This window comes from Diabrotica virgifera, chromosome 10 (genome assembly GCF_917563875.1).
Source record: "Diabrotica virgifera virgifera chromosome 10, PGI_DIABVI_V3a".
NCBI lineage: Eukaryota > Metazoa > Arthropoda > Insecta > Coleoptera > Chrysomelidae > Diabrotica > Diabrotica virgifera.
In genome coordinates, this window is record NC_065452.1 from 149,757,480 (window position 1) to 149,783,055 (window position 25,576).

The window sequence follows — 25,576 nt, forward strand, 5'->3', positions numbered from 1 at the left end:
TTTGATAATAATACAATATACAAATGCATTTTTTACTGTATGGAAGAAACATACCAATCAATATTATACAAACCATCGAAAACATCTACTTTCATAATCGAATACAGGCAAAGATAAATGTAAAACTAACGCAGTTTATACCAGTACAAAGCGGAGTCAGACAAGGTGACTCGTTAAGCCCACTGCTCTTTAATATAATAATGGACGAAATATTAGAAGCAGTACGTAAAGGTCATGCTTACAGAATGGGGAACAAAGGAATCCAAATATTATGTTATGCAGACGACGCCGCATTAATCGCCGAGACAGAAGACGATCTCCAAAAATTAACTCACATCTTCAATACAACAGCCAAGAAATACAATATGATAATATCAGCAGAATAAACCAAATGTAGGACAACATCTAAATACCCACTACGATGTAAAATCGAAATTGATGGGAAAATAATAAAGCAGGAAGCAAGGTTTAGATATCTGGGAATAGATATAACTAGTTACTGAGATGTTGAAGAGGAAGTACGACAACATAACTTAAAAGCAAGTAAAGTGGCGGGATCTCTTAATGACACAATCTGGAAGAACAAACACCTAAGACAAAACACAAAAGCAAGAATCTATAAAGCAGCAATTGGACCTATATTGACATACACGGCAGAGACAAAACCTGACACATCTAAAACGAGACGACTACTAGAAACAACAGAGATGAAAATGCTTCGTTGGGAAAAGTCTGTTGGATAGGGAGAGAAGCGAAAACATAAGAAGATCATATGTAGAAGACATAAATGCATAGGTGACAAAACGGAAACAGGAGTGGAACGAACACATTAGTAGAATGACAGTACGATAGTATGAATAGCACGAGATAAGTCACCAAATGGACGAAGAAGTATTTGCAGACCAAGAAAAAGATGGTGCGATAACTTAAACTTTAAACAATTTAGGAGGCTAATATTGAAGAAGAAACAGGCTTTATAGCCTACATACAAGAAGGAAGAAGAGGAACAAGATAAAAATACAGATAGCTTCAACAGTTATCCATCATCCCTCGTGTTCACGATTTTTATACTTTTATAAATCCGTAGATCTTTATCACATATTTAATGGACCTTTTTAATATATAAACTACACATTTTTTGGTTATTATATTTTTAGAAGCAGCAAGTCACTTGCTACCATACTTTCACCATGTGAACAAGTCAAACCACAGCTCAGATGTTACCTGGGGCATATTAATAAAAAAAATACTTTAATCATCCATGCTTAAGTTAGCATTTTTAACCGATGTTTCCTTGACGGATTACTTGTACAGGGCTTTGACCCACATATTTTTGTAAAATTATATCCTGGTGGTTAGCATGTAAATTTCACGTAAGCACTGATGATGATTGGTAAACCAATCGAAAACTAGTTATGTGATTGTGATGTAGCCCTTTTTAGGGATTTTAAATATATACCTTTTATAAAGGATTTTATTGCTTTTTGTATTATGGTAAACAGCCAACTACAGGAAAACTTTTTCCTTGTGGATTGTTATGATATTTATTTTTATAAATGATCTATTATAGTAATTTCTAAAAATAGTTAATAATAGCGAAACTTTTGGGTGATGCATAACTTTTGAAACTATGTGTAAAAATGAGAATTGTTTTATCGTTAAAACTATCATAATATTTATCGACAAAATGACAATACACTAGTTTTAGAGCGGTCCCAATCAAGATAAGACCTATTTCAAAAATATAACATGAAATAGGACAAAGAAGGTCGAATGGGGATACTCAGGGACAGGAGCCATAAAAATCCATAAACGTAGCGGAAAATGTAACCATGTCAAACTTCTTTTGCGTCAATGTAACCTAAATGATTATGATTTATGTGTTGCGTTTCTCCCCAAACAATTGGAATTTGCACGCAACACAAACAAAATTATTGACAACAATTACTTTTTTGTATGAAAATTACGAGAAGCCTAGCAAAACACGAGGTAACAGTTAATTGAAAAAGTAAAAGGTTTGTGATGTGACGCAAATGATTATTTAGATTTTTGTATAATTTAAAAATCAATAAACAGTAGACATAAATAATACAGGGTGAGTCATGAGGAACTGTACATACTCCTACCTCGTATAGAGGCTTCTATGGGGAATAACAAATGACCATTAAAAAGTGTCTGCTCCCCTTGTTTAATAATATACAGGGCGAGTTTCGCATTTTGACAGAAATTTATATTCGTCAAAATTTTTCAACGGTCAGATCGATGTGTCTCTTATTTTGGTCAATCGTTACACTATTACCACCTAATCTACTGATTTATTCAAACTAGAAAAAAATCAGGTCCGGTTTTAAAAAATTAGTTCGTTTGGGTCTTAGAAAAAATTTCACCCTGTATACGCTTTTTGAAAACTCTAATATTAATTTTACGAATTAGACAAATAAGCAATTAAAATGACATATTTATTTTTTCCCCACACGATTACTTAATTTTTTATAAAAAAATCAAATTTGACTATGAATTAAAAGTTTGGTAAAGTAAACCATAGATTTAAAAAAATTAACTTTTATTACAAAAATTTATTTTTTTAAACAAATATTTGATTTATGTTACCACCCAATCAACTGATTTATTCAAACTAGAAAAAAATCAGGTCCGCCTTTAAAAAATTAGTTCGTTTGGGTCTTAGAAAAAATTTCACCCTGTATACGCCTTTTGAAAACTCTAATATTAATTTTATAAATTAGACAAATAGGCAATTAAAATGGCATATTTAATTTTTTCCCCACATGATTACTTAATTTTTTATAAAAAAATCAAATTTGACTATGAATAATAATTAAAAGTTTGGTAAAGTGAACCATAGATTTAAAAAAAAATTTACTTTTATTACAAAAATTAATTTTTTTTAACAAATATTTAATTTATTTTACCACCCAATCAACTGATTTATTCAAACTAGAAATAAATCAGGCCCGGATTTAAAAAATTAGTTCGTTTTGGTCTTAGAAAAAATTTCACCCTGTATACGCTTTTTGAAAACTCTAATATGAATTTTACAAATTAGACAAATAGGCAATTAAAATGGCATATTTATTTTTCCCCACACGATTACTTAATTTTTTATTAAAAAATCAAATTTGTCAAAATCGGAATTTTAACCTAAAAATGAAAAAAAAAAAGATGAAATCACGGTTTAACTCGCTACAACGTTCCATTTAATTTTTTTTTTCTGAAATTTTTACAGCACATATCTCTTACCATTGTGAAGACTATGACAATTGTTGTAGACTTTCAGTCTTCTTCTCGTAAAAGTTATGAATTTTTAAAAATAAAAGGTGCAGCTTCGTGAATTGCAAAGTTAAATCGCAAAAATTAAGTGAAAAAATTTAAAATTTGTCTATTTGATCATGTCTATGTTAAACTATAGAGTCCAAAGAGAAGTGTTATGGGGAGTCTTAGATCTAGACGTGTTATAGAAAAAAAAATGGTGAAACTTTTAATTTTAAGAAAAACGTTAATTATTTTTATTTTTATGGTAAAATTGCGATTTTGACAAATTTGATTTTTTAATAAAAAATTAAGTAATTGTGTGGGGAAAAAATAAATATGCCATTTTAATTGCCTATTTGTCTAATTTGTAAAATTTATATTAGAGTTTTCAAAAAGCGTATACAGGGTGAAATTTTTTCTAAGACCCAAACGAACTAATTTTTTAAAGCCGGGCCTGATTTTTTTCTTGTTTGAATAAATAAGTTGATTGGGTGGTAACATAAATCAAATATTTGTTTAAAAGAATTAATTTTTGTAATAAAAGATAATTTTTTTTAAATCTATGGTTCACTTTACCAAATTTTTAAATCATATTCAAATTTGATTTTTTTATAAAAAATTAAGTAATCGTGTGGGAAAAAAATAAATATGTCATTTTAATTGTCTATTTGTCTAATTTGTAAAATTAATATTAGAGTTTTCAAAAAGCGTATACAGGGTGAAATTATTTCTAAGACTCAAACGAACTAATTTTTTAAAGCCGGACCTGATTTTTTTCTAGTTTGAATAAATTAGTTGATTAGGTGGTAATAGTGTAACGATTGACCAAAATAAGAGACACATCGATGTGGCCGTTCAAAAATTATGACGAATATAAATTTCTGTCAAAATGCGAAACTCGCCCTGTATATTATTAAACAATGGCAGCAGACACTTTTTAATGGTCATTTGTTATTCCCCAGAGGGGCCTCTATACGAGGTAGGAGTATGTACAGTTCCTCATGACTCACCCTGTATAATAATATAAAATATTACTTTTTCCTTAACTCACATGAAATGTCATAATTTGCCACCTCTTGTCAGTTGCTGAAACATCACATTTTATCCCATGGGCTAAAATCTATTTCTATCCCGCTCGCGAACGTCAAAAATTTATAAATGATTATCATACTCCTATTTTTTTTATTAATTAAGGAAAATTACAATTATTATTGAATGTACACTAACAAATTTATAACAATCAGTTTGTCTTGTGCTTTCCAGACAAGGAATATTTTTTGGGATTTTGGTAAACTTTGATCACACTTTACCACAGATTTTATTTCATTTGGTCATGAGGGTAATTAGTCGAGGAAATGAAGCTGAAAAATGGCATAACCTCGCAATTTTTTCGTCCAGCATCGATTTGTACAAAAATTTGGGATTAGGCTCATTACACCCTCTAGTTCATTTTCTATATTGAGCCGTTGTACGCTTTTGGTTTTTTAAGGGTGAAAACTACCCCTAATTGTAAAAAATTATAAAATAACATTTTAAACTTTAATATTGCCTACATTTGGTTCTTATTACTTACATAATGATTGTTTTATGCTTTCAGATATACTATCATAATATTTCAAACCTTAAAACTACCCTTGTTGGAGTTATATATAGAAAATTACTTATCCTAAAAGAATAATTTCGGCTTGCATCGATTTACATAAAAATTTGGGATTAGGATCATCTCACCCTGTACTTCATATTTTATAACATGCTCAAGAGCATCGATTATTTTTAGGGGAGTAAACTACCCCTTAATGTCAAAAATTATATAAAAACATTGTAAACTTTAATATGGGTAAAATTTGGTTTTGATTGGCTAAAAATAATGATTGTTTTATGCTTCAGGATATAATATCATAATATTTCAACCCTTAAAAACCACCCTTAAGAACATTACAATTTTTATAAGTAGATAATTTAATGATTAATTATTTATATGGGAAATAAGCCACAATTAAAATGAAAAAAATAATTTTATTAACGTTTCGACTCCCAAATCGGGTGCCGTTGTCAAAATACAAAATAATACTAAAATAAACAAAAGTGTTGTTGCTAAGCAAAAAAATTCTTCTAATAATTTATTTAATCTCACTCATTTATATTGGCAATTCAGACATATATTATACATTTTAAAGTAGAAGACTTTAAAATGATATTGCCAATATTTATGAGTTGCGTTCCTGATTTGGGAGTCGAAACGTTAATAAAATTATTTTTTTCATTTTAATTGTGGCTTATTTCCCATATAAATAATTAATCATAAAAATGCCACAAGGAAATAGCTTCAGAACAACATTAGATAATTTAATAGATCTATACAGAAAAAAAAAGTAGAATTAAAGAATTACAAAAACATTTATTTACACAAAAATACGAATTTACAAATATGTAGAAGTACAAATACAAATAGTTTTTAAGTCATCTTCCAGTATACGAACCAGTTCTGTGGTATTATACATGCATTAAAAATGTTCCATAAGCGGACTATTCGAATATTTCGAAAAAAAAATTCGTTTTATAAACATAGCTCCTTAATTTTTGGCGATAAAAAGTTTTTTCAAGTATAATTTTGTAGGATTTTTGAAGAACTATCAGACTGTGTAAATTAAATTCCAATATATCCCTTACTTTTTAATTGGAGTGAGTTTAAAGGGCTCAAATAAGGGGGTGTTTGCTCGTAAATATAGGTTTTAAACAGCTATATCTCACTAACTATTCACTGTAATGAAAACCAATGCACAATATAATAATTTTGTTATTAAAAAAGCTACAATTTAGTAGTCTATCATTTTTTTTGTATCTCCAGTATTTTCGGAGATATTTTGAAGTAAAAGGTGAAAATTACGAAATTGCAAAAAATCAATTTTTCTAAAATTAGGCCTTTTAAATAAGTCAAACTTCTTGGGTGTATTGGCAATACAAATATACAAGGAATTACAGAAAGGTGAAGACCAATTTTTAATTAGGAGGGTAGTTAGGGGGTTATTTTCACTGATTTTTTCGTAGAGAAAAGAGGTACCGAGCTTTTTTTGATCATAAGTCACTCTATTTTTATGTTAGAATTTTTTTTTTATTATTTTTTAAAAGGTTTAATCTTATACTTAAAAAAAGATAATTTTAGTTTTCCTCAAAAAATGCAAAGTTTTCCCGTTATTTGGCTTTGAATATTTCAAAGTATGCATTTGACGAGAAAAGCTAACCTTTAACATGCCGTATCTCGGTTTGTACTGGTCATAAAGGTATTATAAAAAAATAATTTAGTGTGTGTTACTAAAAGATAATTTTGTTATGTACAGTTTTTTTGATTTAATGCATATTTTTCGAGGTATTCTCAAAAAATCCTATAAAAAAGTTGTTTTTTTCGACGAAAAACTGTTACTTCCAAGCGCGAATAACTCTAAAAATATTAGTTTTAGGAAGAAAATGTGAAAAACATTTTTTTCTTCGAATTACTGTTTACATCGATTTACATGGTTAAAATGTAATAAAAAATTCCCACCCCCGAGATGGGGTGGCAACCACCCCCAAGGTTTTAGCATGATATAGAAAATGATCCTTGGACTATTCCCTACCTTCTGTGAAAATTTCAAGTAAATCCGTGCTGGACGAAAAAATTGCGAGCCAAAATGCTTCATTTCCACTAAATGGGTATTTTGTCAATCAAGTATAATTTGTGAATGCAGATTTCTGTTATTACATTTTCTTTTTACCTAAGCATTAGATCAAAATGTAGTAAGTATAGGAATCTGTAATATACTTACAAGTAAAATTTTTCGATTTCAACTACAAATATCTTCTTACTAATTTAATTAATTATTATTGTAGGTACACCCAATTGTGTAGTTGTCCACCCATTAGGGTTGACATACACAATATTTTCAGTTTACGGAAAAACCGCCTGACACTTAACTTGTTAATAACAAAAAAAAACATAAACGAGTCGTAATGATTACGCTGCCTCACTATGACTTCAAATTAAACGAAGAAACCATTATAATGTAGAAGTGGGTAGCTACAATTTTTTTTTTAAAACAATCCTTTAATTAGAAATAATTTTATAGACACAACCAGAGATTTTCGCAAGACGCTAATTGAGCTCATGAAATTGACATATTTTGCATAACTTCTCTCTCGAGAGGTATATTAATAGAACAAGAGAAATCTGCGTCGGTGGGCTAATATTCCCAGAAAAACATTTTGAAATGAAAATGAAGTGCCTTGTATTTAAATGTTCATTACAGTGGCAAAAAAAGGAAAAAAATACCGAACTTGTTTGATATATATATAACGTGATTAACATGGGGATGGTGAGAATCTAGAGGAATCTTGTTTTCTTGTTGATTAGAACTTTTTAAACACTTTTCTTTACTTCAATAGTTTGCATGAAATCTTTAGACGTTAATTTGACTGACTTTTCTTCAATGCAAATGAATGAAAATTTGCAGACATATTATGCATTCGCGGGAACAATACACGAATAGTCAATAATTTTTTTATGTTTATTAATAATTGTTCAAATAAAAAAAAACAATTTTAACGGAAAATGCTTAAATTCTCTTGTTTTTTACAATGTAGAAACTTTTACGGATTGTAGCTAATGATATGAACTATACATAATTTCACTTTTTACGTTAATTGTTTACGTTATGCTTCATCAATAAACAATAAAGTTTCAAATTTTGAACGCTCATATTTGTTTATGATATATACTTATTATACAGAGTGGTTGGTAAAGAATGGGCCATAGCTTAACCTTAGGTTCCTGAGCTTAAAATAGGTATATTTAAGCTAACTTACCTTAGTACGAAAGTTGATAATAGCCGAAATACAGGGTGTCAAAGTTAAACTTTTATTTTATTTATTCTTGAATATTTCCTGACAGGCATGGGATAACAACACAAAATTCGGTAAGAAGGGGTTTTTTGAGATAGGAAATCTAAATTCGTCACCAAAAATGATGTATTGCCAAGAGGGCGCCACATATGTCTTTCAGCGCTCATTTAATACGTTCAATTTTTTATCATCCCCTCTACATACTTTTTGAATCAAAATTTTTATTCTCTTAATATTTTTACTTAAAAAAGGTATACTACATTCATCTCTCTAAATTCAACTGTTTTCGAGATAAACGCATTTTAAACCTGCGATGCAACATAATTTTTTGGCTAATATCATTGTAGTTAGACCCGAAAAATAAACTTGAAACCATAATAATTATGCCAGTCCTGATATTTATGTTATCGCATCGCAAATTCCATTTGAAGAAATTTGCGATACATTTTTGTAAATTTTTATGAATTTAAGTTATTTTTCTGGTGTAACTACAATGATATTATGCAAAAAATTATGCTGCCTCGCAGATTTAAAATGCGTTTATCTCGAAAACGGTTAAGTTTAGTGAGATGACTGTAGTATACCTTTTTTAAGTATAAATATTTAGAGAATAAAAGTTTTGATTCAAAAAGTATGTCGAGTGGGTAATAAAAAAAATTTAACCTATTAAATGAGCGCTGAAAGGCGTACGTGGCGCCCTCTGGGTAATACATCATTTTTGGTAGCGAATTTAGATTTTTCGTCCCAAAAATACCAACTTACCAAATCTCGTGTTACTATCCCATGCCTGTGAGGAAATATACAAGAATAAATAAAATAAAAGTTTAACTTTGACACCCTGTATTTCGGTTATTATTAACTTTCGTACTAAGGCAAGGTAAGTTAGCTTAAACCGACCTATTTTAACCTCAGAAATCTAAGGTTAAGCTATGGCCTATTCTTTACCAAACACCCTGTATATTATTCGTGTCAAATTTCAATACGATACGAAACAAAACTTCAAAACAAAACTCGAATTCAAAAAATTCGTCTTTTTATTGTAGTCTTAGAAAAACCACCGGTAGAGACGTTTTCTGCTACAATTAACATTAGAATTCGTTTTGTCGTATTAATTAATTAAACGCTTTTCTTTAGTTCAATCTTTTGGGTCAAATCTTTAGACGTTAATTTGACTGCCTTTTCTTCAATGCAAATGACTAAAAATTTGCAGACATATGCATTTGCGGGAACAATACACGAATAGTCAATAAATTTTTTTTGTATATTAATTGTTTAAATAAAAAAACGATTTTAACGGAAAATTCTTAAATTCTCTTGTTTTTACAATGAAGAAACTTTTACAGATTGTAGCTAATTATATGAACTATACATAATTTCACTTTTTACGTTAATTGTTTACGTTATGCTTCATAAATAAACAATAAAGTTTCAAATTTTTTTCTGATTCCAAACATATTTTAATAAACATCACGATATATTTTAATGTTTGAAAAGTGTAAGACTAAAAAGTAAAAAAAAAAAATATATGAAAAAAATATTTTTAAGAAACGCTTTTCTTTAGTTACGAGTGACTAAAATTAAACATATAAAAAAATCAACTGAAAAGCAGAAAATAAAAAAAATTGAAAAATCTAACACATTCGTTAAAGAAAAGCGTGGTGCGAAAACCGTTTATTCGATGAAGATGAGCCACGCTTTTCTTTGACGAATGTGTTAATTTTTTAAATTTTTTTTATTTTTTGCTTTTTAGTTAATTTTTCTATGTTTAATTTTAGTCACTCGTAACTAAAGAAAAGCGTTTATTAAAAATATTTTTTTCATACTTTTTTATTTCTTATATTATTTTATATTATTGTAATGTATATCGTCACTGTAAAATAAAACCGGCATAAGTGCAAAAAATCGATTTTTGAGATATTGTATAGATACCGATATAGATATTGAGATACATAATGTTGTAATCCCTACTTTTCTTAACAGAAGACACTATTACACAACCATTGCTCAATGCGCATCAGTCACTTCCTAAACTTGCAAACAGTAATCACATTTTAAAGCCATAGTGGCATATCTGCATATTTCTCTTGATTTAGTCAATAACCTGGATATTTTCTACCAATACTTCAACAAACAAGACTTTTACGCCGATATCTCCATAGGCCGATTAGACACCAGCTTATTCCAGACCAAGTCGTAGAAGTCGCCAACATAATAAAAGAAGTAAAGTCCGGAAGACTACAATAGGCTAGACACCTCAGAAGATATTCCAACCAAAGAACAGTAATAGCTGGTATGGAATAAAGTCCCAACTGGAAGAAGACCACGCGGACGTCCTCGACTTTGGTCGCGAGATAATATAGCAGGAGACCTGAAAGATATGGGCCTGGAGAGTTGGATAGAGATTGCTCAAGACAGAGAAGAGTGGAGGTATGTTGTCGAGTCAGCTAAAACCCACAAAGGGTTGTAACGCCACGGAGTAAGTAAGTTGTAGATTATTTTAGAATTTTAGACTACGACGTTAGCCTTTTTATTTTTCTATTCACAGGCCGGGATCTAACCTCGATCGAATATCCTCTAGATTTGTCGATCGAGAGCCTTAGACCGCTTGGCTGTCCAACTGTTTGTATATGTTATAGTCAAAGCCCGAATTTCAGGCACTCCTAGGTTTGACTAGGCAATCCTCAGGTCTGACTGACGGTCTTAGTCAAAGCCCGAAATAAATTACAGTTTCGGCCTTTGACTAGTCAACCCTAGGAGAGACTAAGTTGGTCAGGCAAAGGTCGAAATTCAATTTTATGAAATCGGGGTTTGACTTCAAACCCCGATCAGCTATTAAAATGTCGTAATTTATTAGATTAGGTTTAATAAAACGCCATTTTTTAATTCGAATGTTTATTATTTTTATATTGTCGTAATTATGATAAAAAAATAAGTTTTTCCGTTGGAACTTTACCAGCTGCAGACGGGGGATGTCAATTGCATAGTGTAGAATTCCTTCCCTCTCGTCTTCACTGCAGCATCCATTTGACTTGCAAATTGTAGAAGTCTTGGAGGTGTCACCAGGAAAGTGTACCAATAAGTTTTCAATTTAAAAATCTTTTAGTAATATTTTTAATATTTTCAATATTAATAATTTACTATTAGGATTGAAAACTACTTCGTCTTTCAATGCCAGATGGCGCTAGCCACCTACTATCATCACTTCGGTTGCAATGGGTGGGAAAAGCTCTCGATGCGAATCAGTTAAAATATGGAGAACAGTGCCTACGTTCTTTCCGATGAGGCTCCAATAAGAGCCGAAAATCGCGATTCAAGGGACTGGACTGCACTCCGTATTCTAATTGAAAAGTAAGATTGTTTTGCCTTCGCATTGCAACTGAATAAAAATGGTATACATTTTTATTTTATAGTCCTATTACTCCGTTGAGTAACTAGGTGCATTTTTCCGTTGGAACTTTACCAGCTGCAGACGGGGGATGTGAATTGCATAGTGTAGAATTCCTTCCCTCTCGTCTTCACTGCAGCATCCATTTGACTTGCAAATTGTAGAAGTCTTGGAGGTGTCACCAGGAAAGTGTACCAATAAGTTTTCAATTTAAAAATCTTTTAGTAATATTTTTAATATTTTCAATATTAATAATTTACTATTAGGATTGAAAACTACTTCGTCTTTCAATGCCAGATGGCGCTAGCCACCTACTATCATCACTTCGGTTGCAATGGGTGGGAAAAGCTCTCGATGCGAATCAGTTAAAATATGGAGAACAGTGCCTACGTTCTTTCCGATGAGGCTCCAATAAGAGCCGAAAATCGCGATTCAAGGGACTGGACTGCACTCCGTATTCTAATTGAAAAGTAAGATTGTTTTGCCTTCGCACTGCAACTGAATAAAAATGGTATACATTTTTATTTTAAAAAAATTAGTGTTTATTCTCACATGTTGAAGCATTATGGCATTTAGAGTTGCTCAATACGTTAGACCTTTTTTACACTTACATAATTTTGAAGAGCATTGCTTATTCCACCAAATTATTTAACATTAAATATTTAAAAATATTATTAAATTTTTTACACAGAATAAAAATATTTTGAGGAAACTGATTCCATAGAATTGTATGAGTTTAGTATACACTCCCAATATTTCCAATAATTCTTCTTTTCTTAATGAAACTTTATTTGAGCTTTTAATATTGTAAGGTAGGAAATTTTGTGTCTGTGTACGTTTCCTACTCTGAATCTGTCAAAATTCTTTCTTTCTTCTAATTCTTTCTTAAAAATTTTTCAAAATTATTTTATCTTTCCTACTCTGTTTGGCTAAAAGTATATGAATTTTATTTTAGTGCAAACAGATGGAATGGGAATGCCATCGTCAACTTTGAAATAAGATATTGCAATCGGAGAAAAACTAAGAATCACCATAATACTAACGGAGCCCCTGGACCGTCGTCACTAGGAGAGGAAGAAAATTGTGAAACAATTCAGATTAGTTCTTCAGATGTGGTTTGTTGTATTTGTCAAAAAGAGAGCTCTGACAGCACACTTGGTACATACTATGAAGGTTTTGAAAGAAAAGTTACATGCATGCGTTGTTCACAGACAAAAAAGATTAAAATAAATAAAGGAAAGGCGATTGAAGATCTTCATGCCCACGCTAATGCTATGAAATAATGAAGTGAAAAAAAATGTCCTTCAATTTCCCCAGCTTTGATAGAGTCAAAGAAAATGCTCGAAATATTTTGGGCATCATACAAGATAAAACAATTTACGATTTATATAGAGTTGGTACGAAATACGTAACAATAAACACACTTTTTTCAAGAAATCAAATAAAATAATGCAAAAACAATTTTCTTAATTTCGAAGATGTTCCAGACGTTAAGCTGTTTCTAAGAGAAATTAGTACAAAAGATTCTAAATTTGGAGAACAAGGTTTTATAAAATGCTACTGCAATAAGAAATGCTCTTCAAAATTATGTAAGTGTAGAAGGTCTAACGCATTGTGCAACTCTAAATGCCATAATGCCTCAACATGTGAGAATAAACACTATTTTTTTTTTATTTTAATTACATTATAAAATAATGAACACTAAAATTAAAAAATGGTGTTTTGTTAAACCTAATCTAACAAATTACGACATTTTAATAGCTGATCGGAGTTTGACTAGTCAAATCTCGATTTCATAAAATTAAATTTCGACATTTGCCCGACCAACTTAGTCGCTCCTAGGATTGACTAGTCAAAGGCCGAAACTGTAATTTATTTCGGGATTTGACTAAGACCGTCAGTCAGACCTGACGATTGCCTAGTCAAACTTAGGAGTGCCTGAAATTCGGGCTTTGACTATAACATATATACCACTCTGTAATTGCTTTCTATTTTGGCTCTTATTGTTCTTAATGTATTTGCCTAAGTTGTGCCTTACCCATTCTAGCCATATGGCCAGAAAGAGTGAATACAGAACTGTAAAGAGGGTATGGAAAGATGCATCAGATAAAAAATGACGAAGAGGCAGACCAGCAAGAACATGGAATGCAGATATTGGGAAGGATTTCGCAAACAGAAATATTGGGTGGAGAGAGGCTAGCTACTGACCGAAAGGCATGGAGATGTCTGATTACTCCACTTACCTCGACACCGTAAGCGTAAGGTATAAAAGGACGGCTTAAGTGAGTATATTTAAAAAAATGTTACCATTCCCTATATAGTCTAGCATTATTTACATTTAATTATTAATCTTATACTAAATTTACAAGATGCAGTAGAAATAAACAAACCAAGACACGTTAAATGCTACTAGGAGCACTCCCGAATCATATGGTCTCCCTTGGAGAGACCAAGGTCTCTAAGGGAGGCCAAGGTCTCTAAGGGAGGCCAAGAACAGATAAAAGAAAAAAAGAAAGACGTCGGCACGCAGGGCCTGAGTAATCGAACCAGAGTTACAGATGTTTTAGAGAGAGCTTGCACTCTGCACCCAGAGCCTGAGTACCTAACTGAATCAGAGTTTGAGATGTTTTGAAGAGAGCTTAGTAATACGCAGATATTAGTAATACGCAGATGGGGTTCAGAAAAGGATTAGGTACTCGAGAAGCTCTCTTCGGTTTGAATGTTCTTACACAAAGATGCCTAGACGTTAATCAAGAAGTACATGCATGTTTTATCGATTTTGAAAAAGCGTTTGACAGAGTACGCCACGATAGGCTAAGAGACATTCTTGAAAGAAAAGACATAGATAATAAAGATCTGCGAATAATTCTCAACTTATATTGGAATCAGAAAGCTAACATCAAAGTAGAAAATGAGATATCAAAAGCAATAGAAATACGTAAAGGAGTAAGACAGGGATGCATTTTGTCACCACTGCTATTTAATGTATATAGTGAAAGCATCTGTCAGGAAGCCCTTTTGCAAGCAAATGAAGGAATCGTAATCAATGGAGAGGTTGTAAATAATATTCGATACGCAGACGACACTGTACTAGTTGCAAGAACAGTAGAAGAATTACAACGATTACTTACAAACATAAATATTGCTTGCAACAATTATGGCATAAACATTAATATCAAAAAAACCAAGTATATGGTATTCAGTAAAATCATGACACAACCAGCACATATTAGTATAAACGGCATTCAAATTGAAAAAGTATCAAGTTACTAATACTTGGGAACTTTAATAAACGAAACTGGAGACCAAAACAATGAAATAAAAAGACGTATCGAAATTGCCAGGGCTACCTTCATAAAGATGAGAAAATTCTTCTGCAACAGAGATATAAGCATCCCTCTACGATTAAGAATGCTAAGAGGATACGTATTTAACACGCTATTATACGGTGTAGAGGCCTGGACTCTCAAACAGAACAACATAAAAAATATTGAAAGTTTCGAGATGTGGTGCTACCGTCGAATGCTGAAGATAAGTTGGGTTGAAAGAATCACAAATCTTGAAGTAATACGAAGGATAGGAAGAGACCCAGAAATTTTGTTAACGATAAAACGAAGAAAACTCGAGTATTTGGGTCACCTGATGAGAGGTCATAAATACGCATTACTTCAAAATATAACGCAAGGAAAAATAGAAGGAAAACGGAATCCAGGCCGTAGAAGAATGTCATGGTTGCGGAATTTGAGAGAGTGGTTTGGCTGCACCACTAAAGAACTTTTTAGGTCAGCTGTAAACAAAGTCAGGGTAGCCTTGATGATTTCCAATCTCCGATAGGAGTGGCACAAGAAGAAGAAGGAAGAGAGCTTGCAGATTGAAATGGAGATGAGCTGGCCACTTGGTAAGGATGAAGCATGGAATTTGACACGTAAATTAACTGAATGGAGACCAAGAAGAGATAAAAGACACAAAGAAAGACAACGTTTACGATGGCAAGATGATCTGCGAAAGATGACGGAAACTGGATCCACACTGCACAAGGCAGCGCACTGTGGACACAAAGGGGAGGCCTATGTCCTGCGGTGGACTTATAACGGGCAGATCCGTTACGTTCACCCCTAGGCATCGTCCCTGTTTTCATTAGGTTTTTATATTCAAATATGTTGTTTCGTACAGTAAATCATATTTCCATATAGGTACTTTGTTTTTCGTTCATTGATAATAATCGCTATACAGAAATACAGCGGTCTGAAAAAATTGTTCTATAAAAAATTGGGACTGATTCGTGAATAATAACACTATCTCCATTGATCCTTGGGCATTCAGTCATTTATTAATTGCAATATTTTACTGTCACACTATCTCAAAACAACAAAGTAAAAGATATACCCCATTCCACGAATATACGACCCTCTTGGATTATCGCCACAACGAATATTTTACTGTGCAAAATATGAAGAACGAAAGTAAATTGCGAATTATATTGTTGTTTATTGGAGTAATTATTAGAGCAAAATACTTTCGTACTTCTTACGTTGCACACTAAAATATTCGTTGTCGCGATAATCCAAAACAGTCGTATATTCGTGGAATACACCATAGTTCTAAAAATTTTAGATTATGTTTCATTTAGAATTTCCAATGTTTTAATTCAGAACCTGATAACAATTTAACCCTGTATAACATACCGATAAAATTCGACATAAAAAACCCACGCGCCAAGGAAAAGGTCAGGGCACGTGGGCCTGTTACAAACTTCTCAGAAGGACTCCAGACTCGTTAATAAATATTGATCTAAAAATGTCTCTAGTGTATATTTGCACTTGCGAAAATTTTTCTGCGCTCACAATTGTTCTATATCCTCCAGGGATATATCTACTATTAGTCCATTCTTTCACGGTTTTTGCTCTAAATTTTAAAGAACCGCTTGGATTGACATGAAATTTGGCATACGTATAGCTTGCATGTCAAAGAAAAAAAGTGATATTGTGCCGATGTGTGCTTTTGCTCTGGGGGTGACTTTCAACCCCTCTTGGGGGTGAAAAAATATATGTCCAAAATAAGTACGGAAATGGGTTAACTGACTAATTTTAAGTAACTTTTGTTCTATAGAGTTTTTTCGCTAAATCAACACTTTTCGAGTTATTTGCGAGTGAATATGTTCATTTTTCAACAAAATAACTACATTTTTAGACGGTTTTTCGCAAATAACTCAAAAAGTAAGTATTTTGTCGAAAAAAACGTTCTTAGCAAAAATATAGCTTATAAAAAAGTTAAAAAAATGGTGTACGCGTTAGGTCTCTGGATCTCGTAGAGCCAGAGTTATAGCCAATGAAAAATAATTTCAGATTCACCAAATTTCAAATAGAATATTTCGACGTGAAATATCCAAAAAATTAAGCACTTTTTGGGGAAAACCCATTATAACTTTTTTAAAGTGTTTAAAAAAAGCTTTATTTCTGTTTTTACAAAAAGTTTCTAGCATTAAATTTAAGCAAGTTACGCTCAAAATAAAGTTGGTCCCTTTTGTTTTTGCAAAAAAAAAAATCGGGAAGACCACCTCCTAATTAGCAACTTAAATGAAATTAATCGTTACCGCTCCACAAATTATTTTACTTATGTTGTGTTTATATGATCTGTAAGTTTTATCGATTCAAAGTGCTTATTTTTGAAAAAATTTAGTTTCAAAGTAAAATTTTTAAAAATTTAAATTTTGAAAAATATGCTTTTTTTCAAAATAACTTAAGAATCGTTAAAGATACCAAAAATCTCGAAAAACAAAAAAAAGTCAGATTTGCTTTTCTGAATATCATGTATTTTTTTGTTTTTTTGTTAGACAAAAATTGATTAAGATTTGGTGTTTCTAAATTGCATACATTCGTGATCAGTGACTCGTTCAACCCCTTTTAACTACAGCTCTTTCAATAATAAGGACTTTGAACCGATGAAACTTACAGATCATATAAACAATATATTATACACGAGTCAAGAAACTTGTGAAGTCGTAACGATTAAGTTCATTTAAGATACTGATTAGGGGTGATTTTCTCGATTTTTTTAACAAAACCAAAAGGGATTAACTTTATTTTGTGCGTAACTTGTTTAATTTTGATGCTAAAAATTTTTTTTATAAAACAAAAATGAAGCTTTTTTTAAACACTTTAAATAAGTTGTAATGAGTTTTCCCCGAAATGTGCTTCATTTTTGGTTATTTCACGTTAAAGTATTCCATTTGGAATTTGACGAATATGAACCTATTTTTCATTAGCTATAACTCTGCTTCTACTAAGTGTAGAGACGTGATATATACACCATTTTTTTAAATTTTTTACAGGCTATATTTTTGCTAAGAAAATTTTTTCGACAAAATACTTACTATTTGAGTTATTTGCGAAAAACCGTCTAAAAGCGTGGTTATTTTGTTGAAAAAGTGAACATATTCACTGCCAAATAACTCGAAAAGTATTGACTTTTGAAAAAACTCTATAGAACAAAAGTTACTTAAAATTAGCCAGTTTATCCATTTCCTGACTGTCTTTGGACGAATATTTTTTCACCCCCAAGAGGGGGTGAAAACCACCCCCAGGGCAAAGCACATTTCGGCACAATATCACTTTTTTTCTTTGACTTGTTAGCTATGTGTATGCCAAATTTCATGTCAATCCAAGCGGTTCTTTAAAATTTAGAGATGTTGCAATATTTTACCGTTAAAGAACGGACTATATTACTTTGGGTAAATAATATCAAAAACATTTACACTACAGTATTCCAGCAAGACTTAATTACTTGTCTAAAACAGATCCTAACTGTACGTATACGTAACCCTTGCTGGAGAAGATGTTTTATTAAATAAAAGAAAATACTATTTAAGAAATACATTTCAATTCCGGACTCAATTATTGCAATTGCACAAATTGATTAGTAAATTGAATGAAACGTTTAAAAACCCGTGTTGAGATGCCCCCCCCCCCCCACTTGCAAAAATTAAAAAACAAATAGCCCTGATTTATGAGCTATTTATGAGCTCTCATATTCCGCAAACTAAAAATTTTGAGCTCGTTCCACTGAGCAGGAATTTAATACCCTAGTGGGGGGGGGCTGAGTCAGCCCCCCCCCCACTACTTAAAAATAGGAATATTGAATCGGTTTTTTCGGCAGAATTACGAGCTATTTATGAGCTCTTGAAATTATATAGTTTCGATTTTTGAGCTCATCCCCTTCACCCCCAAACAACCCTTTAATTGATTTAACTTAAGAGAAAGATGCTGAGAAAACTTAAAATATATCGTATTGCGGATATAATTCATATAGCTTATATACTCTAAGAATAAACTATTAAATCAAGAGCATTTCGATTATTGAGCTACAACCCCTTCGCAAGAAAACCACCCTATCTTCCCGGCTTAAGAGAAAGTTGTACTTAAAATGCATTAAACTAATTATTTGGCGACTACATATCATTTAATAATTTATAAGCTTCCAAATTACGCGCATTTAGATCAGTAGATTGCAATTTATTTTGTATAGTGCAGTCACTGAAGGTAAAAATCAACGATTACCTTCAATTTCGGTGAACCTTCATCGATTTTCACGAAAATTGGTCAGTAGTTAGAGGATACGTCAAGAAACAAAGGTGACATGGTACCACCTTGCGCCTTTACCCTGAGGGTGGATACCGCCCCTTCTCGGGGGTGAAAATTATTTTATAAAAAATAAATGCACAAATCAATAAAAGAACAAATTAAAAGCAAAATTTATTATATAAAGTTAATAAAATAAGTCAATACTTTTTAAGTTATTAAAGATCAAAGATTTTAATTATTTGTGAAAAAAATGCATGTTTTGAAAAGGTTTTTTGTAAATCACTGAAAAACTTTAAGTTTTTACAAAAAAGGTAATAGTAGTTGTTTAATTCGTATAGCTTATATTCTAAGAATAAACTCTTAAATCACGCGTCTTTCGATTATAGAGCTACAACCCCTTCGCAAGAAAACGACCCCATATTCCCGGCTTAACAGAGAGTTGTTCTTAAAATAATTTAAATTAATTATTTGGCGACTACATATCGTTTAATAATTTATGAGCTTGCAAAATATACGCATCTCAATTATTGAATTGCCATTTTCTTTCTATTGTGCAGTCACTGAAGGTAAAAATCAACTAGTACCTTCGATTTCGGTAAATCTCCATTTATTTTCACGAATTGACAATAACAACTTGGGGTTTTAGCCTGGGGTATATGTCACCCCTTCTCGGGAGTGAAAATTACTTTATTAAAAATAACCCCACAAATCGAGAGAGGGACAAAGTGTAAGCAAAATTTGTTATATAATGTGATTAAAATAAATCAATACTTTTTGAGTTATTAAAGATCAAATATTTTAATTTTTGGAAAGAAAATGCATGCTTTAGAGCGATTTTTCATAAATGACTCAAAAACTGTAAGTTTTTACAAAAAAGTTTTCATCACTAAAATTGAAGCTAATAAAAAATATAATAAATTGCTTACTTGAAAAACCCTTTAATGTTAATTTAAAGTAAGTTATTGGTAATTAAATGTATATTTTTTCCGCGACTGTTAAAATCTAAGGGTTCAAGTTTAAATAACGGGAAAAAGATGCATTTTATAACACTTAGGTACTAAATACTTGTCAAAGTACTTAGAAATACCTATGAAAAATAAGATGCAGAAAAAGTTGATAGTATCAAAATCCGCTCACCAATTTTCGTGAAAATGAATGGAGATTTACCGAAATCGAAGGTACTAGTTGATTTTTACCTTCAGTGACTGCACTATAGAAAGAAAATGGCAATTCAATAATTGAGATGCGTATATTTTGCAAGCTCATAAATTATTAAACGATATGTAGTCGCCAAATAATTAATTTAAATTATTTTAAGAACAACTCTCTCTTAAGCCGGGAATATGGGGTCGTTTTCTTGCGAAGGGGTTGTAGCTCTATAATCGAAAGACGCGTGATTTAAGAGTTTATTCTTAGAATATAAGCTATACGAATTAAACTACTATTAACTTTTTTGTAAAAACTTACAAGTTTTTCAGTGATTTACAAAAAACCTTTTCAAAACATGCATTTTTTCACAAATAATTAAAATCTTTGATCTTTAATAACTTAAAAAGTATTGACTTATTTTATTAACTTTATATAATAAATTTTGCTTTTAATTTGTTCTTTTATTGATTTGTGCATTTATTTTTTATAAAATAATTTTCACCCCCGAGAAGGGGCGGTATCCACCCTCAGGGTAAAGGCGCAAGGTGGTACCATGTCACCTTTGTTTCTTGACGTATCCTCTAACCACTGACCAATTTTCGTAAAAATCGATGAAGGTTCACCGAAATTGAAGGTAATCGTTGATTTTTACCTTCAGTGACTGCACTATACAAAATAAATTGCAATTTACTGATCTAAATGCGCGTAATTTGGAAGCTTATAAATTATTAAATGATATGTAGTCGCCAAATAATTAGTTTAACGCATTTTAAATACAACTTTCTCTTAAGCCGGGAAGATAGGGTGGTTTTCTGGCGAAGGGGTTGTAGCTCAATAATCGAAATGCTCTTGATTAATAGTTTATTTTTAGAGTATATAAGCTATAGGAATTATATTCGCAATACGATATATTTTAAGTTTTCTCAGCATCTTTCTCTTAAGTTAAATCAATTAAAGGGTTGTTTGGGGGTGAAGGGGATGAGCTCAAAAATCGAAACTATATAATTTCAAGAGCTCATAAATAGCTCGTAATTCTGCCGCAAAAACCGATTCAATATTCCTATTTTTAAGTAGTGGGGGGGCTGACTCAGCCCCCCCCCCCCCACTAGGGTATTAAATTCCTGCTCAGTGGAACGAGCTCAAAATTTTTAGTTTGCGGAATATGAGAGCTCATAAATAGCTCATAAATCAGGGCTATTTGTTTTTTAATTTTTGCAAGTGGGGGGGGGGGGGCAGCTCAACACGGGTCGTTTAAAAATGTGTAGCACAATTAGAAGACGCCGAATACACTCATACACTGCCCGACTTTAAAACTGGATAATTTGATCAATTTCTTAATTAAAGTACTTAAAATTTTATACTCCCGTCTGCAGCTTACCAAGCTGCAGACGGGGGTTGTGAATTGCAACTTTTTAGAATTCCCTCTTGTCTTCTTCGCTTCAGCATCCATCTGGCTTGCAAATTTTAGAAGCCATGGAGGTGTTACCAGGAAAATGGACCAATAAGTTTTCAATTTAAAAATCTTTTAGTAATATTTTTAATATTTTTTAATATTATTAATTTTGTTGCTATTAGGATTGAAAACTTTACCTTTCAGTTGTAGTGCAGTCATTGAAGCTATTTAGCACAGAAATTTTTTACTATGAACGATTTACATGAAATTTTGGAATTAGGCTTATCCTACCCTTAACTTCAAAAGTGATATTGACCCGAACTCCGTTTTCACCCTGGGGGTGGTTGCCACCCCTTTTCGGTGGTGGATTTTTTTTTAAATAACCTCAGATATCGATAGAAAACCTAATTTTAAGCAAAAAATGTTGTATAAAGTTTTTTCAAAAACTCAATACTTTTCAAGTTATTGGCAATTGAAAATTCGGAATTTTCTCACGATTTTCAACAGTTTTTAACAAATATCTTCAAAAATATGCATTTTAACGATAATATTATACTGAACAAAATTGTAGCAGGTAAAAAAGTGAACAAATTCGTTTTTTAAAGAGTGTTCTAAGTACAATATTAAGCGAGATATTGAAGATTAAAGCCGTTTTTTATTTTGTGTGAAATTTAATCGATGTATTCAATGCCATCTAGCGGAGAGCGAATAAATTTTATGCATGCTAATGAGAAAGGATTTTATAATGCTTAAAATAAGCTTTAAAATGAGTACTGTTATAAGTCTTTTGTACGTAAAATGAGTGAGCTGTAATGAAAAAAAGAGGAACATCTAATGGTTTTTTAATCAATGGATTTCATAAGTTCCATTTCCACCAAAATTAAAATTAATCGTACCTATTCCGTCTAGAATCAACTTTCATATAAAGAGTTTGATTAGCAGTTTTGCTGCTTTGGAACACATTTTTTTAAAAAATCACGATTTTAAGAAAAAAAAATTACGAATTTTTAAAAAAACCACCTTTTTTTCATAATATCTCAAAAATAATGAAAGATACGTAAAAAAATGTAATAATAAAAAAATGGTTTTTTTGACAAAAATTTTGGTTTGTTTGTTTTTCCTATCACACAAAAATTGACGAAGATATGATTGATTAAAGAGCGCGCGGTAGAGCAACCACAGTCTCTCTCGAGCCCTTTGACCCTTCACCGTTTCAAAATAAAAGTTTTTTCACTACATATTATAATGAAAAAAGTTGTAGCTCTTTTAAATACCTTCAAAATGGTTTTTATAAGTTGTGATAACTTCAAAATTGAAGTAGTTATGGCCCAAAAACTAAATCATACATATTCAATGTTTTAATTTAGGGGTAGTTTTAAGGCTTAAAGAACTTGAGCATATGATTTTCCAGCATAGCTTTTTCGAGAACGTGGAACGATATTTAAATCGTTTTTAGTTTATCACAAGAAATTGTTTATACAATTTTTAATCGAGGGGTTCATTTTAAGAGTTGAAAGGGATTAACAATTAAATAATTAAGATAGAGAACGCAAAATATTATTTACTCTATATTACAGTCCCACCACTAAGAACACAAACAGGACAATGGGCGAGAAGTCCTCTAGAAAAGGCCGAAACATTTGCGACACACCTTAAAAAAGTCTTTACACCAAATGAGGGAAATTACTCACTACAAACTGAAGAAGAAATTATTTCGATACTCACAAAACCTTATCAACTAGAACTTCCTGAAAAAAGATTCACAAAAAATGAGGTAAAAAATATTATACAACACAACATCGACCCAAAAAAGGCTCCAGGATACGACCTGATTACAGGAAAAACTCTTCAGCAACTCCCAGAGAAAGGCTTCCAATTTCTGACACAGTTATTTAACTCTATAATGAGACTAGGTCATTTCCCATCACAATGGAAACTAGCACAAATAACAATGATATTAAAGCAAGGAAAAGAACCAGAAAGTGTACAGTCCTACCGTCCTATTAGTCTTCTTCCAGTGGTATCCAAAGTTTTTGAAAAGCTGACACTTACTAAGCTAATGCCTATACTAGAAAACAAAAAACTAATACCACCACACCAATTTGGGTTTATAAAACAACATTCAACAATACAACAGGTACACAGAATTGTAGAGAGAATCAACGAGGACTTTGAAAATAATAGGTACTGCTCGGCGGTATTTCTGGACGTAAGTCAGGCATTTGATAAAGTCTGGCATAAAGGCCTATTATGTAAACTAAAACAGAATTTACCTACAAATTACTATATACTCTTAAAGTCATATATCACCAACAGAAACTTCCAGGTAAAGTATGAGAATGAATACACAAACATACAACAAATTCTCGCTGGGGTGCCCCAAGGAAGTGTACTAGGACCTATATTATACCTTATATTCACTGCTGACTTACCGACCGATACACATATCACTACAGCCACATTTGCGGATGATACGGCAATACTATCATCGAACAAAAATCCCAAAATAGCCTCAGAAATCTTACAAAATAATCTAAATAAAATTCAACAATGGATGACAAAATGGAGAGTCAAAATTAATGAAAACAAATCGCTACACCTAGCATTTACCACACGTAGGGAAACATGTCCGGCTGTATACTTAAACGGTAAAGGAATCCCACAAGGGGATGAAGTCAAATATCTAGGTATGTACTTGGACAGAAGATTAAACTGGAGGAAGCATATATTTACTAAGCGAAAACAACTGGGTCATAAGTTAAGAACCATATATTGGCTGTTGGGCAAAAAATCAAAACTATCAACTGAAAATAAAATATTAATCTACAAATCCATCCTAAAACCAGTGTGGACTTATGGGATAGAATTATGGGGAACCGCTGCACATTCCAACATTGAAATCATACAAAGATTTCAGCCCAAAATATTGAGATCAATACTAGGAGTTCCATGGTTCATAACCAATGAAGCCATCCATCGGGACGCCGGACTACCATACGTCAAAGATGACATCAAAAAGTGCGCGAAAAAACATACAGAGAAACTTAAAGTGCATCCAAACGTGTTAGCAAAAAATTTAGTGAATAAGCTGCGTACTGTTCGTAGGTTAAAACGAAAAGTTCCGTTAGAGTTAAGTGAACAATAGGTACTAAATTAATGTGTATAAGTTTATGTCAGAAATAGTCAGTGTTGTAGGCTAAGTTTTAAAAAAGGGGTGCATCACTGGATGCCTCCCTACATGTCATTCCTAATTATTGTCAGTCCTATTACTTATTGTCTCTTATCTACCTAGACATTTAGGTTTAGATTGTATAGATAGATTGTAAAAAACGTGGGGTTAATAAAAAAAAATATTTAAGTCTTCTTGTCAAACCAAATTAATTTTTTGTAAATTTTTTCTATTTAGGGGTTGTTTTTAAGGGTTGAAAGGGGGTTAACAATATGATAGAACGTAAAATATCATTTTTACTCTATATTTAAATCTTTTTATGTCATACTAAATTCATTTTTTGTAAATTTTTTCGATTTAGGGGTTGTTTGCAAGGGTTGTACGGTTTTCAAGGGGATGAAAATGAGTTTAACATGAGGTTATTGTGTTAGAAAACACTTCACAATGTCACTCTTTATTATTAAATACGTTTTCTGGCGATAAAATGGCTCAATGTCAATTTTTCCATTAAGGGGTTGTTTTCGCCCCTTAAAAATAAAAAACGGAGTTCGGGCCAATATCACTTTTGAAGTTAAGGGTAAGATAACCCTAATTCCAAAATCTCATGTAAATCGGTTAATAGTAAAAAATTTCGGAGGTAAAAACCTATTTTACGCTTCAATGACTTCACTATTGCCAGATGACGCTAGTCACCTACTCCATACAAGTCAGTTGCAATGCGGGGATAAACTTTCATGGTTTGGTCACTTCGAGCA

At 31.8% G+C, this 25,576-nt stretch overlaps 1 protein-coding gene across 3 annotated transcripts in view; it reads right to left on the reverse strand.

Annotated features, from left to right (window-relative positions):
- The window catches only part of LOC114332485 (PRL-1 phosphatase), a 194,336-nt gene that overhangs the window by 6,036 nt on the left and 162,724 nt on the right, over positions 1-25,576 (reverse strand). The gene's annotated exons all lie outside the window — the stretch shown is intronic.